We start from the raw sequence: 14,046 nt of genomic DNA on the forward strand, positions 1-14,046 counted from the left end.
AAGTGAATATATGGAGTAAAGGTTGAGGTCAGTGGAGCATCAGGGGGCCCAAGAGGTAGGGGGGCGCGCCCAGGGGGTAGGGCGTGCCCCCACCCTCGTGGACAGGTGGAGAGCCCCCTGACGTGGATCTTCCTTCCAGTATTTATTATATATTCCAAAATAATTCTCTGTTGATTTTCAGGTCATTTCGAGAACTTTTATTTCTGCAAAAAATAACACCATGACAATTCTGCTGAAAACAGCATCAGTCCGGGTTAGTTCCATTCAAATCATTCAAGTTAGAGTCCAAAACAAGGGCAAAAGTGTTTGGAAAAGTAGATGGAAAAGTGTTTGGAAAAATATCCACATGGCTCGCGGTGATGATCTACATGCCATCAAGTACCTCCTACTAAAACTCAAAGGACCAGCTCGGCATTGGGTGAATAGCTTGCCAGCAAACTCCGTCGGCATGTGGGAGGATTTGGAAGACGCATTGCTTGACAACTTCCAAGGCACTTATGTGCGACCACCGGATGTTGATGACTTGAGCCATATAACTCAGCAGCTAGGGGAATCAGATAGGCAATTCTGGACACGGTTCCTAACTAAGAAAAACCAAATTATCGACTGTCCAGATGCGGAGGCCTTAGCGGCATTCAAGCATAACATCTGTGACGAGTGGCTTGCCCGGCACCTCGGCCAGGAGAAGCCTAAGTCTATGGCAGACCTCAAAACACGCATGACCCGCTTTTGCGTGGGCAAGGATAACTGGCTGGCTCGCAACAACAACACATCAAGGAATCTGGGCACTCCAGATACCAAAAATGCCAACTGCAGACCACGTCGTAACTGACAAAAGCGCCACAACAACGACGATAACACCAATGATACGACAGTCAATCCCAGATTTAGAGGCTCTAGATCCGGTCAGCGGAAAAAGCCATTCAAAAGAACTAATCCGGGCCCGGCCAGTTTGGATCGCGTACTGGATCGCTCGTGTCAAATCCACGGCACGCCCGATAAGCCAACCAATCACACCAACAGAGAATGCTGGGTGTTCAAACTGGCCGGCAAGTTAAATGCCGAAAACAAGGACAAGGGGCTGCATAGTGATGACGAGGAGGAGCCCCAGCCGCCGAACACGGGAGGACAGAAGAGGTTCCCCCCACAAGTGAAAACGGTGAACATGATATACGCAACCCACATTCCCAAGAGGGAACGAAAGTGTGCACTAAGGGATGTCTATGCGATGGAGCCCGTCGCCCAAAAGTTGAACCCATGGTCCGCTTGTCCGATCACCTTTGATCGCAGGGACCATCCCACTAGTATCCGTCATGGCAGATCCGTCACACTAGTCCTAGACCCATCGACGGATTTCACCTCACTCGAGTCCCTATGGACGGCGGCAGCAGCCTGAACCTGCTCCATCAGGATACAGTGCACAAAATGGGTATAGATCCCTCGAGGATCAAACCCACCAAAACCACCTTTAAGGGCGTCATCCTAGGTGTAGAGGCCCATTGCACGGGGTCAATCACACTGGAAGTGGTCTTCGGATCTCCGGACAACTTCTGAAGCGAGGAGTTAATCTTCGATATCGTCTCATTCCGCAGTGGCTATCATGCACTGCTCGGGCGAACCGCATTTGCAAAATTCAATGCAGTACAGCATTACGCATACCTCAAGCTCAAGATGCGAGGACCTAGGGGGGTCATAACAGTCACTGGAAACACAGAACGCTCGCTCCGCATGGAAGAGCACACTGCGACCCTCGCAGCAGAAGCACAAAGCAGCCTTTTAAGGCAAACCACCAATTCGGCGATACAGCCCCCGGACACCGTCAAGCGAGTCCGGAGTAAACAGCAACAGGATCGCCTGGCACGTTCAGAGCTCGCCAAGCAATTCGGCCCCCGTCCTAGTCCAAGTTAAGTGACGAAATCCGTGCGGCGCGTACATAATTACGCACTGAAAATACCATGGGCATAGGCGGGGGCACGATCAGGGCACGTCCCGCAATGCAGCTTAACCGCCCTAGGGGTTGTATACCTTTATCACTTTCTCTCTTTCAGGACCTAACTCTCTGAAAGCCCTTTCTGACAGTATGATTGCCGGACACATTACGGGAAGGAACAACCAAGGAGGCAAGAAGCTAAGATGTACATGGGAACCCCCAGGTGGTCTCTAATAATAATCGATATACCCGCTTTCTACTATCCATATGCAGCTTGCCCTTGGATAGGACATGTCAAATAGTCCTATTTTCTGCTTATTGCACTACTTGTATAAGTACACTTCGATGTATTATTTAAATAACAATGCATAGCATTAGTCTATTATTGCATTATTCATCCCTTTTTTCTTATATGTTCATTTATGACAACATGCACCCGTACATTCTAGTACGGTCAGTACGCCAGGGGCTTTCTTTTACCCCATAATACGGTGTGAGAAGTCTAAACAGTTTCGACAGTGCGGCACCCCGAACTTATAGCATTATATGCATCAGCTCCAAATCATGTCTTGGGTCAATAGTTGGGTTTGCCCGACTCCCATGCTTTGGTACCTTACGTTCCGCTATATCGGCTAAGGTAGCGCGGGGAGAACTACTGCGATTGTGTCCCGGTTCTTCCGGACGAGCACCTCAGTAGAGAAAGCCAAAAACTGACTGTCATGATAAGGCGAGAGCTGGTCGCTCTTCGAGAGGTCTCAAGTCCTTAAAGACTTTTTCCGCTTCGGGCGAGGAGTCGGCCTTGCCCAACTTAGGCGTGTATAGCGCCCCAAATTCGGCCTTCCGAATACTAGGGGCTTCGCCGAAATTTAAAATTGTAGACTTCTATGGCTAAGTGAGAGTGATAAAGCCTTATAGTCCGATTGCCTGGTTCATTGTGCTGAACACCTCCCTCAAAGGACCCAAAACTGGGATAAAGAGTGCTCAGGTTTATCCCGAACACCCTAGTACTAGTTACATGGGGGCAGAAGACGACGACTGGCCAACTCTCAGATTTTATAAACGGCCGCATAGAAGGTAATATTTTAAATTAAAAAAAGAGTTGCATAGCGCAAATGAACTTGTTTCACATTATAGGATCACATGAGCATGTTCACTAAAAAATTACATCTCTCGCACATTCATCCGCCACAAGGCGGGAACCCTTCAGGACACTGTCATAATACATTTCCCGGCAACGATGCTCCTTACCCTTCGGCGGTCCCTCCTTCACCAGCTTCACGGCGTCCAGCTTCGCCCACTGCACCTTCGCCCGGGAAAAAGCCCATGTGCGCACCCTCGATGCAGACGGACCGCTTTATGACTTCAAGCCGTGGGCAGGCATCCACAAGCCGCCTCACCAGACCGAAGTAGCTGCCGGACAGGGGCTCGCCAGGCCACATCCGGACTATCAGACCCTTCATGGCATGTTCGGCTGCCTTGTGAAGCTCGACCAATTGCTTCAGCTAGTCGCTCAAGGGCACTGGGTGTTCGGTCCCAGTATACTGAGACCAGAACAACTTTTCCGTCAAGATCCCCTCCTCAGCTCGGTAAAACTTCGCGGCATCTAGTACACTGCGGGGAAGATCTGCGAATGCTCCTTGAGAGCTCCGAACTCGGGTAAGTAAAATGAAAGTTTCCTTCACATGCTTGCTTTGCAAAATGAATGCCTTACCCGCTGCTATCTTCTGCACCGCATCAATCTCCTGGAGGGCCTTGTGGGCTTCAGCCTTGGCGCTCCGGGTGCTTCCGAGCGCCTTTGCAAGCTCGGACTCTCGCGTCTTCGAGTCAAGATCCAAGGACGCGTATTTTTTGGTGAGAGCCTCGAGCTCTTGCCGCACCTCGCTTACCCGGGCTTTTTTATTTTCCCTCTCAATGCGCTCCTTGGCTGCTTTGTCTTTGGCCTCGGACATCGCCTTCTCCAGGGTTGCCACTTCGGTCATGGCCCCTGGCAAATTCATGATGATCCTATTACTTTACACCCGAACCTATTTTTAAATATATAGACAAGGTATTGCTTACCTCTGCTCTCCTTGAGCTGCCTCTTGGTAAGGCCGAGCTCGGCCTCGGACCGCTCTAGGTCCTGCTTTAGTGCAGAGACCTCCGCAGTACGTGTGGCAGCGGCCAGCAGTGAAGCCTGCACATACACATAGACATATTCTGATTAGACTCCCGAGTCATCATTTGATCCTCTATTCGGCCTTTCTTCGCGAACGCCGAACAGAGCATCAGGGGCTACTGTCTATGCGGTAATATTTTCTTATATTTTGATTGCTTACCTCAAAGCCTGTTAAGAGGCTGGTGCAAGCTTCGGTCAGTCCATTTTTGGCAGACCGAACTTTCTCGATAACCGCACTCATGATAGTGCGGTGCTCTTTGTCGATGGAAGTGCCGCAAAGCGCTTCCAGCAAGTAGTCCAGTGCCTCTAGATGGACTGAGGACACCGGCACATGCAGCTTGCCCCCCTTAACAGGGGATCGCCTGCCGGAGTCCGGAACCACCGAAGGTTCCGAGGCAGTATTCGGCTAGGGGCCGAACTTGGAGCCCATGGGAGTCTTGCTCCCTTTGCGCCTAGGGTCCAGAAGGTCACCTCCAGGCGCCCCCAGGACTACCTCCCCTCGGCTCGGTGCCTTTCGGGACAACACCTCGACGTTGTCCATATGGCAAGGGGTGGAGGCGGTCGGTGGTGAATCGCTATTCATATCCGACGAGTCCAATGAACCGTCCGACGAATCTACGTCGAGATGAGCTCGGGATGGACTGCATAATCATATGCGGCGCAATGAGAAACAGTGCAATAAAACATACCATGAATTACTATGGTGTCCGGATACTTACGACTTCGCCAGGGGCTTCTCCCTGGGTAACCACTCGTCGCCGCTGTAGGCGGCCGTCGTGGAGCAGTCCGGAAGAAGGGTCCTTCCCTTCTTGGACCCTTCGGCCTCCCTGGTTGGGTCGCCCTTCCTTTTCTTGTCTCCCCCGGGGGGGGAGAACTGTCCTCCTCCTCCTCCTCCTCCTCCTCCTCCTCGTTTTCGTGGGAGGAGTGCGCGTTGGAGTCATCGGACGATGAGTCCAATATAATCTTGCGCCGGAGACCCTTTCAGGTCCCCATGGCCTTCTTCTTGGTCTTCTTCACCGGCACCTCGTAAGGTTCCGGAGCTAGCCTCTCCGTTAGGAGAGCATCCACATGATCTTCAGGTAGGGGGCTGGGCAATCGAGCTGCTCCGCTATCTTTACCCAGTCATGTTAATGGTGTGGAAGCTTAGATCCCGCACATGATTAAACTGGGGAAAATAAATATCCTATGAGATATGAAAACTTACCGGATTGGCATGGCGCTTCGCGCTGAGTCCGCGGTCCTCAGTAAGGGGAGGATGTACCTCGGCGCCCTTGAACAACACCTTCCAGATGTCCTTGTGCGTCGTGTCCGAGAGCTCTCGCAGCGTCTGGTGCTTGGCCGGGTCGAACTCCCATAGATTGAACGCCCGTCGTTGACATGGGAGGATCTGGCGGAAGAGCATGACCTGGACCATGTTGACGAGCTTGATTTTCTTGCTCATCATGTTCCGGATATAGGTCTGGAGTCCGGTCAGCTCTACCGGGGAACCCCAGGACAGGACTTTCTCTTTCCAGGAAGTGAGCCGCGTGAGGATTCCGGATCAAAATTTGGGGGCCGCCACTCAGTTGGTGTCACGCGGCTCGGTGATGTAGAACCACCCCGATTGCCACCCCTTTATGGTCTCCACATAGGAGCCTCAGAGCCAGGTGACGTTAGGCGTTTTTCCCACCATGGCGCCTCCACACTATGCTTGCTGGCCGACCACCACCTTCGGTTTGACATTGAAGGTCTTCACCCATAGGCCGAAGTGGGGCCTGATGCGGAGGAAGGCCTCGCACACGACGATAAATGTCGAGATGTTGAGGATGAAATTGGGGGCCAGATCATGAAAATCCAGCCCATAGTAGAACATGAGCTCGCGGACAAATGGGTGGAGTGGAAATCCCAGTTGGTGGACGAAGTGGGTAAGAAAAACTACCCTCTCATGGGGTTCCGGCATAGGGATGATCTGCCCCACATCTGGCAGCCGGTGCGCGATATCCGCGGCCAGATATCCAGCTTCCCGTAACTTTGCGATGTGCTCCTCTGTGACGGAGGAGACCATCCACTTGCCTCTAGCTCCGGACATGCTTGGAGTGGTTTGAGAAGGAAGACGCAAACTTGGGCGCTGGAGCTCGAGTGCATGAGAATGGATAAGCGAGGAGGAAGAAGGCGTGGGTAGAAAGGAGGAATCTTTGTCCCTTTATAAGGGCGGAAGAGGCGATGCGCCTCCCCACTTGCCTGGTAAAATTGCTTATTTCCCAAGCACCGTAATTGATGGTGCGGTTGGGTTACCCACGTCCGTATTGATGAGAATCCTGTAATAAGGGGGACATGATCTCTCCTTTGACAAGACATGTCAAGAAAACCACCTCGCGATATGTGCGGTGCTGGTTGTGAAAAACGGTTCGAATAATGACCGGGCCATGGCATGATGTCATGCTGTCAAACGTGTCAGTAGATTGGATTTGTGGAAATATTATTCTCTCTAGGGTGGTATGTGGAACTTGTTTTGCAGCGCCGGACACTATCCTTGTGTTCAAAATCTTCTATGGAGTATTCGGATGAGAAACCCGCCTTGCAATGCCGAAGACAAAACTGCGCGCCGGACTCATCGTCATTGAAGCCTGGTTCAGGGGCTAATGAGGGAGTCCTGGATTAGGGGGTCTCCGGACAGCCGGACTATATCCTTTGGCCGGACTGTTGGACTATGAAGATACAATATTGAAGACTTCGTCCCGTGTCCGGATTGGACTTTCCTTGGCGTGGAAGGCAAGGTTAGCAATACGAATATGTAGATCTCCTCCCTTGTAACCGACTCTGTGTAACCTTAGCCCCCTCCGGTGTCTATATAAATCGGAGGGTTTAGTCCGTAGGACAAGATACAATCATACCATAGGCTAGCTTCTAGGGTTTAGCCTCTACGATCTCGTGGTAGATCAATTCTTGTAATACTCATATCATCAAGATCAATCAAGCAGGACGTAGGGTTTTACCTCCATCGAGAGGGCCCGAACCTGGGTAAACATCGTGTCCCCTGCCTCCTATTACCATCCGCCTTAGACGCACAGTTCGGGACCCCCTACCCGAGATCCGCCGGTTTTGACACTGACAATAGGGGATCACAACAGTTTTCGAGGGTAGAGTATTCAACCCAAATTTATTGATTCAACACAAGGGGAGCCGAAGAATATTCTCAAGTATTAGCAGCTGAGTTGTCAATTCAACCACACCTGGAAACTTAATATCTGCAGCAAGCTATTTAGTAGCAAAGTAATATGATAGTAATGGTAACGGTGGTAAAAGGTAACGGTAGCAAAAGTAACATTTTTGGTGTTTTATAGTGATGATAACAATAGCAACGGAAAACTAAATAAGCGAAGAACAATATATGGAAAGCTCGTAGGCAATCGATCGGTGATAGAGAATTATGCCGGATGTGGTTCATCATGTAGCAGTCATAACCTAGGGTGACACAGAACTAGCTCCAGTTCATTAATGTAATGTAGGCATGTATTCTGAATATAGTCATACATGCTTATGGAAAAGAACTTGCATGACATCTTTTGTCCTACACTCCCGTCGCAGCGGTATCCTATTGGAAACTAAGGGATATTAAGGCCTCCTTTTAATAGAGTACCAGACCAAAGCATTAACACATAGTGAATGCATGAACTCCTCAAACTAGGGTCATCACCGGTAAGTATCCCGATTATTGTCACTTCGGGGTTAACGGATCATAACACATACTAGGTGACTATAGACTTGCAAGATAGGATCAAGGACTCTCATATATTGATGAAACATAATAGGTTCAGATCTGAAATCATGGCACTCGGGCACTAGTGACAAGCATTAAGCATAGCAAAGTCATAGCAACATCAATCTCAGAACATAGTGGATACTAGGGATCAAACCCTAACAAAACTAACTCGATTACATGATAAATCTCATCCAACCCATCACCGTCCAGCAAGCCTACGATGGAATTACTCACGCACGGCGGTGAGCATCATGAAATTAGTGATGGAGGATGGTTGATGATGACGATGGCGACGGATTCCCCTCTCCGGAGCCCCGAACGGACTCCAGATCAGCCCTCCCAAGAGAGTTTAGGGCTTGGCGGCGGCTCCATATCGTAAAACGTGATGAATCCTTCTCCCTGGTTTTTTTCTCCCCTAAAGTGAATATATGGAGTCAAGGTTGAGGTCGATGGAGCGTAAGGGAGCCCACGAGGCAGGGGGGCGTGCCCCCACCCTCATGGACAGGTGGATGCCCCCCTGATGTGGATCTTCCTTCCATTATTTATTATATTCCAAAATAATTCTCCGTTGATTTTTAGGTCATTCTGAGAACTTTCATTTCTGCACAAAAATAACACCATGGCAATTCTGCTGAAAACTGCGTCAGTCCGGGTTAGTTCCATTCAAATCATGCAAGTTAGAGTCCAAAACAAGGGCAAAAGTGTTTGGAAAAGTAGATACAACGGAGACGTATCACTCGTCGAGGTTGGCGGCAGGATCATGAAGATAGAGGTGGCTGAAGACGCGTGTCAGCGCGGCCGAGGAAAGTGTGAGGGCTTCTCCTTCTACTAAGGGGCCGATTCCGCCCACGACCTCCTCAAGCGCCCCGACCAGATGAGGAAGCAGCTGGGTGGGGCCCTCATCGGTGATGGTTAGCGGATCCTCCAAGCCCTTCTCGTAGAGTCCTGCAGCGCCACGCGGGACCTCTCCTCGAGGGACTTGAAGGCCGCGCGGTCCTCGGCCAGGACCTTCGCCTTGGTGTCAAGCTCGGCTTTCTCTGCTTCCATCTTCTGCTTCAGCTTCTCCAGCCGGCTGCACTTCGTGGCCTGCGCCTTCCCCAACTACTCCAGCTTGGCGTCGCGACCCCTGACGGCGTCCTCCCGGGCCTTCATCTTCTCCTCCCCGCCTTATGGCCTCGCGCCTCGGCCGCACGTTCATTGCGCATTGTCTCCAGCTCAGCCTCTAGTGACTGACAGCGATCCTGGGCGGCCCCAGCATCTTTTAGCGCCACCTCGCGTGCGGCCGCGGCCTGGGCGGCGGCCTACTTGTCCTTCTTGGAGGTTGCTGCCGCCTGGCTCAGCGCCGCCCGAACGGGAACGTCTGAGTGAAGCCAGCCAGAGACCAGCTCCAGGCGCCCGGCTACCAGGTAGGGGTCGGTGCCTTGAATATCTTCTCGCAACAGGGTCATCGTAGAAAGAGCGTGCTCCAGGACACTAGGGGAGGCAGAAGGATCTGATGTTAGCAGTGCGACAAGAGGAGGAGTTAGCGTCGCCACCATGGCCTGGGAGGCTAGGGGCTCTTGAGCCTTGGGGACCCCAGCAACCGAGCTGGGCATTAGCACCTCCGGAGTCAGTGGGGCAGCAGGGGCCACCTCCTCTTGAGGATGCTCCCCCAAGCCTCGCGAGGACGATTGGGCAAGAGAAACGCGAGCACTGTCACTGCCCTTCTCCACGAAGAGGGGAGCAGCCACCGCAGGCGATGGGGTCCCGAGCAATACCACCGCTTCCTCCTTACTCCTCTTCACCGCGGGTGTAGGCCTGTGGCGCAAGAGAGAAGCATTATGAGTCAACAGCAGAAGCAGAAACAAGACAGGACAAGACTACTTATTGGTCCACCACAGTGTAATCTCTCTGCTTCCTAAGCTTGAAGCCTGAAAGCTTTGCGGCCTAAGGCGCGGGCGCGCAAGCACCAGGAACAGAAGAAGAATAAGCCGCAGGTGGGTTGGAAGCAGCTCCGGGAAGCATCAAAACAGGGTCTTAGTCTCGGGAAATCAGCGTCGACCTCCCTCTCGTCGGAATCGCAGTCGAGAAGCTGCTCCGAGGACTGGTCTTGGACCTCAAGTAGCCATCGGCCGCATGCAGCTCCCTACTTTCCAGGAGGACATCGGCCTCGTCATCGTCATCATGCAGGGTGCGGAGGATGTCGGCCTTGTGCAAAGGGGAGGTCTCCCCCGCCCCTTCGCGGGCCGCCTCCGAGTCGCGCTCCTCCTCCTCCCATTCTTCCTCCTCTTCCTCAGCCCGAGACTCATCGGAAGACACGTCCACCGGAGTCATCATCATCGGGGCGTTCGAGGGCGCAGGCGGCACGAGCCCACGCCCGTCGAAGACAGACAGAGCGGCGACAACCTTCTCCCCATCCGGACAGCGGTACAAGGGAACGAAGGAGTCCGGCGGGTACCCTTGGTCGTCCCCATCCAAGGAGTGGAGGGCCAAGCGCAGCTCCTCGTTAGAAAGGGCCTCCGGGCGCAGGCAGAGGTCGTCCCCCTCGTCTCCAAGCTTCCACAAGGGGCGCAGGCGCGACTGGAGGGGAGCCACGCGTTGCTTCATGAATTCTTTGACAATCATGGCTCCCGTCAACTTTGCCTTCCTTGAATCACCAGGACTCAAGTCGGCGGTCATCCTCTCCAACACCCGCGCCGCGCAGGAGTTGGTGAGATTCGTGTGAAGCCACCCCTCATGGGAAACATGCATCTCCGTCGGCAGCACCAGCCGGGGGTGAGCGCGCTTGGCGTCCATCAAGACCCACTTGCCCCTGAAGCCCTCGGCCTTCTTCCCGGCCTTCGAGATGGCGTTGGTCTTGTTGGCTGCGATGAAGCTAATGCACCCAGAGCAGTGGCCCTCTTTGATCTGGAGGAGGAAGAAGTGGCGCAGCAGCGCCACAGACGGCATCACCCTGACATATGCCTCGCAGTAGAAGGCGAAGATCGACAGGAGGAGGATGGAGTTGGGATGAAGATGGAGAAGGTGGATCTTGTAATGTCAAAGGACGAAGTAGAAGAAGTTGGAGAAGGGGCGAACCAGTCCGGCGACGATGATGCTCATGAAGAAGGCGTCGAAGGTGCTTCCTGAGGCCTCCGGCTTGTCGGAGCCAGCCCGGTGCACAGTCTTCCTCTTCTTATCACCCTCCGCTGTCATCAGGAGCACGATGGTAAGGTTCTTCTCCGAAACGCTCGGCGCATCAAGCGCCGGCTCGTACCAAGACGACAAGGGAGTGACCCGAGATTTCTTGGGTGCCATTGGCGGCAGGCTTGAAGGAGGATCCGGGTGGATCTGGAGTTTCCAGAAGCAAGAAGCAAGAAAGGGGATCTGGAGCAAGACGAAGGAAGGCAATGAAGGCAAATACAGCCTGCCCCAGTCTTTTATCAGTCGGGCAGTTGCCAAGGCAGCAAGGGGGAGCAGAGACCCCCACGTCCCATCAATCGCCACACGTCAACCAAGGCCGCAGGCTGTTGGGGCCCGCGACGCTCTGCACTTGCCCCTTGGCTTCGCCTTGAAGCCAAGTCCGAGTGCGCCTTGGGCCCAAGGGCTACTGTCGGCGTCCTGGGAACGGGGGTCCCCAGACTTGCCTGCCTGTGGCCCACGACGTGGCTCCACCAGCAGCCCCGTACGACCCATCTTCACCAGCAGACACTCAAGACCCTCGCGAGGGGCCGAGCCTCGCGAGGCGGACAACGCAAGACCTCCTCGGGGGCGGCCTCACTAGGCTGGCTCGCGAGGGGCGGAGAGATCAAGGCAAGGGGCACCTCGCGAGGTTCCTGTGACGCAATCCATGACGACCAAGGTCAGGCGGGCACCAGGCGGGCGCCAGCGTGCACAGTGTCCTCATTTCCTCTTTGGTGCTAAAGAGGCAAGCACAGACAAGGAGTCCTGAGGTATCAGGCAAAGGTTTCCATATCAGTGCAACGAGACCAAGACCAGCAGGACGGAGGTCACCGTGGAGCCCAGGACGGCGTCACCACCAGAGCCTTTGGCAGGCGAAGACCACCTTTAGTCAGGATAACTTGTACTAGTTGCCCCCCTTCAAATTTGGCCGTTGTGGCATCCCTTCTGGCCAGCATTTGGGAAGAGGACCAGGGCCTCTATAAATAGGGCTAGCCACCACCGTAGGGAGGCATCTCATCCTCAAGGGATTAGAGGCCATTTAGATCATCCCCATCCACACAAAATCACCAAGCACAAGAGCACCTCTCCTCAGGAGGCTATTCTTCCCTTGTAACTGTTCATCCTCAACCCAAGAGGCAATCCACCACACCACACTAGAGTAGGGTATTACACCACATCGGTGGCCCGAAACGGTATAAATCTTGTGTCCCTTTGTTCTGCGAGTTTGACGCACTAGCTCTGAGATCACGGTGAGAGTGTGCGTTAGGGGGGAGAGATCTTTGTGCGCACCCCAGTGTTCGAACCTCAAGGGTTTTGCCGGAACTCGAAATCCGATAGCAAGGACGAGTGAATAAACACTCATCATGAGAATAACCCGCTTAGCATGGAAGATACTGACCGCCCCTTGTCACTCCAAGAGTGGTCCATGCATACAAAACAGATGTTCATTTGAAATTTTAGATGTGGCACATGCAAATTTACTTCGAACGGTGGGGTAATACCGCATATAGGTAGATATAGTGGACTCATCTGGAATAACTTTGGTTTAAGGATTTTGATGCACAAGTAGTATTCCACTTAGTACAGGCGAAGCCTAGCAAAATAGGTTGAGAAGCGGCCAGCTAGAGAGCGGAAACTGTCATGAACATGCATTATAAATAATCAGCATTGAATACTAGCATGAGTAGGATATAGAAACCATGAACATAAATATCGTGAAGGCTATGTTGGTTTTGATTCAACTACATGCGTGAACATGTGCCAAGTCAAGCCACTTGAAACATTCAGAGGAGGATACCATATCATCATACTACATCACAATCATTCTAATGGATGTCGACACCCAAGATAAATCATTATCCACTCCTAGCTACTTAAGCATGGCATGAGCAACTATAATCTCTAATTGGCATTGCAAACATGTTTAATCATAATATGCTGAATCATGGATACTGAGTTAAACATATTTACAAAAACAAAAACAAGCTGAGTTCATACCCGCTTTCCTCTGCCACAATCACTTAATGAAATATCATCATTATTGCCTTTCACTTGCACGACCGAATGATATGAAAATAATAATAGTGCAAGAGTGTCATGGACTAAGATGGAATCTACAACATTTTATTCAGAGGAGAAGACAAAATAATATGGGCTAACATCATGGGTATCCTCGCTGAATACCAAGTAATAACGAATGTTGTTAAAAGAATCAGCAGCATCAGTAAACTGGTGAGCCACCATCACCTAGTGATCTAGATAAACTCGGGGCAACCGATAGTCATGTTGGCATATCTGAACATTAAAGTGACTCACTAAGCGAGTGTCATAAATACCACCATGGATTTTGCCCTTAGTTCTGTTGAGGTGCAGAAGACATGCAACAATAGCCCCTAGACTAAAGGCCTGATCATTGTGTAGTGCACGGCGTAAAATGGCGAGGTCGGGAGCACTAAGTGCACCAGCCTTATCCTATCAGTTAAACACTTCGCATAGAATAAAGCAAAGTAGTGCACAAAAGGAAACTACAAACTAGTAGCGGTGGCTTTCGACACGCTTCTTTCCTCACCCGCTGTCAAAGTGAGAATGAAGTCCTCAAACTTTGCCGGTCTAGGCTCTCTTAATTCCCCATCAGAGGGAATCAAACATATCCCACAAAATTCAGTGTGCGGTATCTGACGGGTTTCAGAATATAAATTGAACCGCACCTCGGGAGGTTCATGCCTATTTAGAAAATTATTTTTTTGCACAAAGGTGTTCGTGAGGATGTGATGTTTGTCACACTCATTTGTGAGGAAGTTAGTCCGCCGAGCATTTGCAATAAATTGGGCCAACTCTTGATGGAACTCGGCCTCGTCCATGAAGGCATTATGTGGCCATTCGCACAGCCGCACCTCCATCGTTCTCGTAGTGTTGAGGTCATTGTTTGATGATTCCCCAATGATTCCATTGTCATTCTTTTTGGAGGAAAACTTCTGGAAGATACTCATCTTTTCCTATGAATAAAATTCTGAACATTTTGGCCATAAAATTTTTGTCAACAAAACTTCACGAGATTGATAGCAGCTACTCATATGG

This window comes from Triticum aestivum, chromosome 7A (genome assembly GCF_018294505.1).
Source record: "Triticum aestivum cultivar Chinese Spring chromosome 7A, IWGSC CS RefSeq v2.1, whole genome shotgun sequence".
Lineage (NCBI taxonomy): Eukaryota > Viridiplantae > Streptophyta > Magnoliopsida > Poales > Poaceae > Triticum > Triticum aestivum.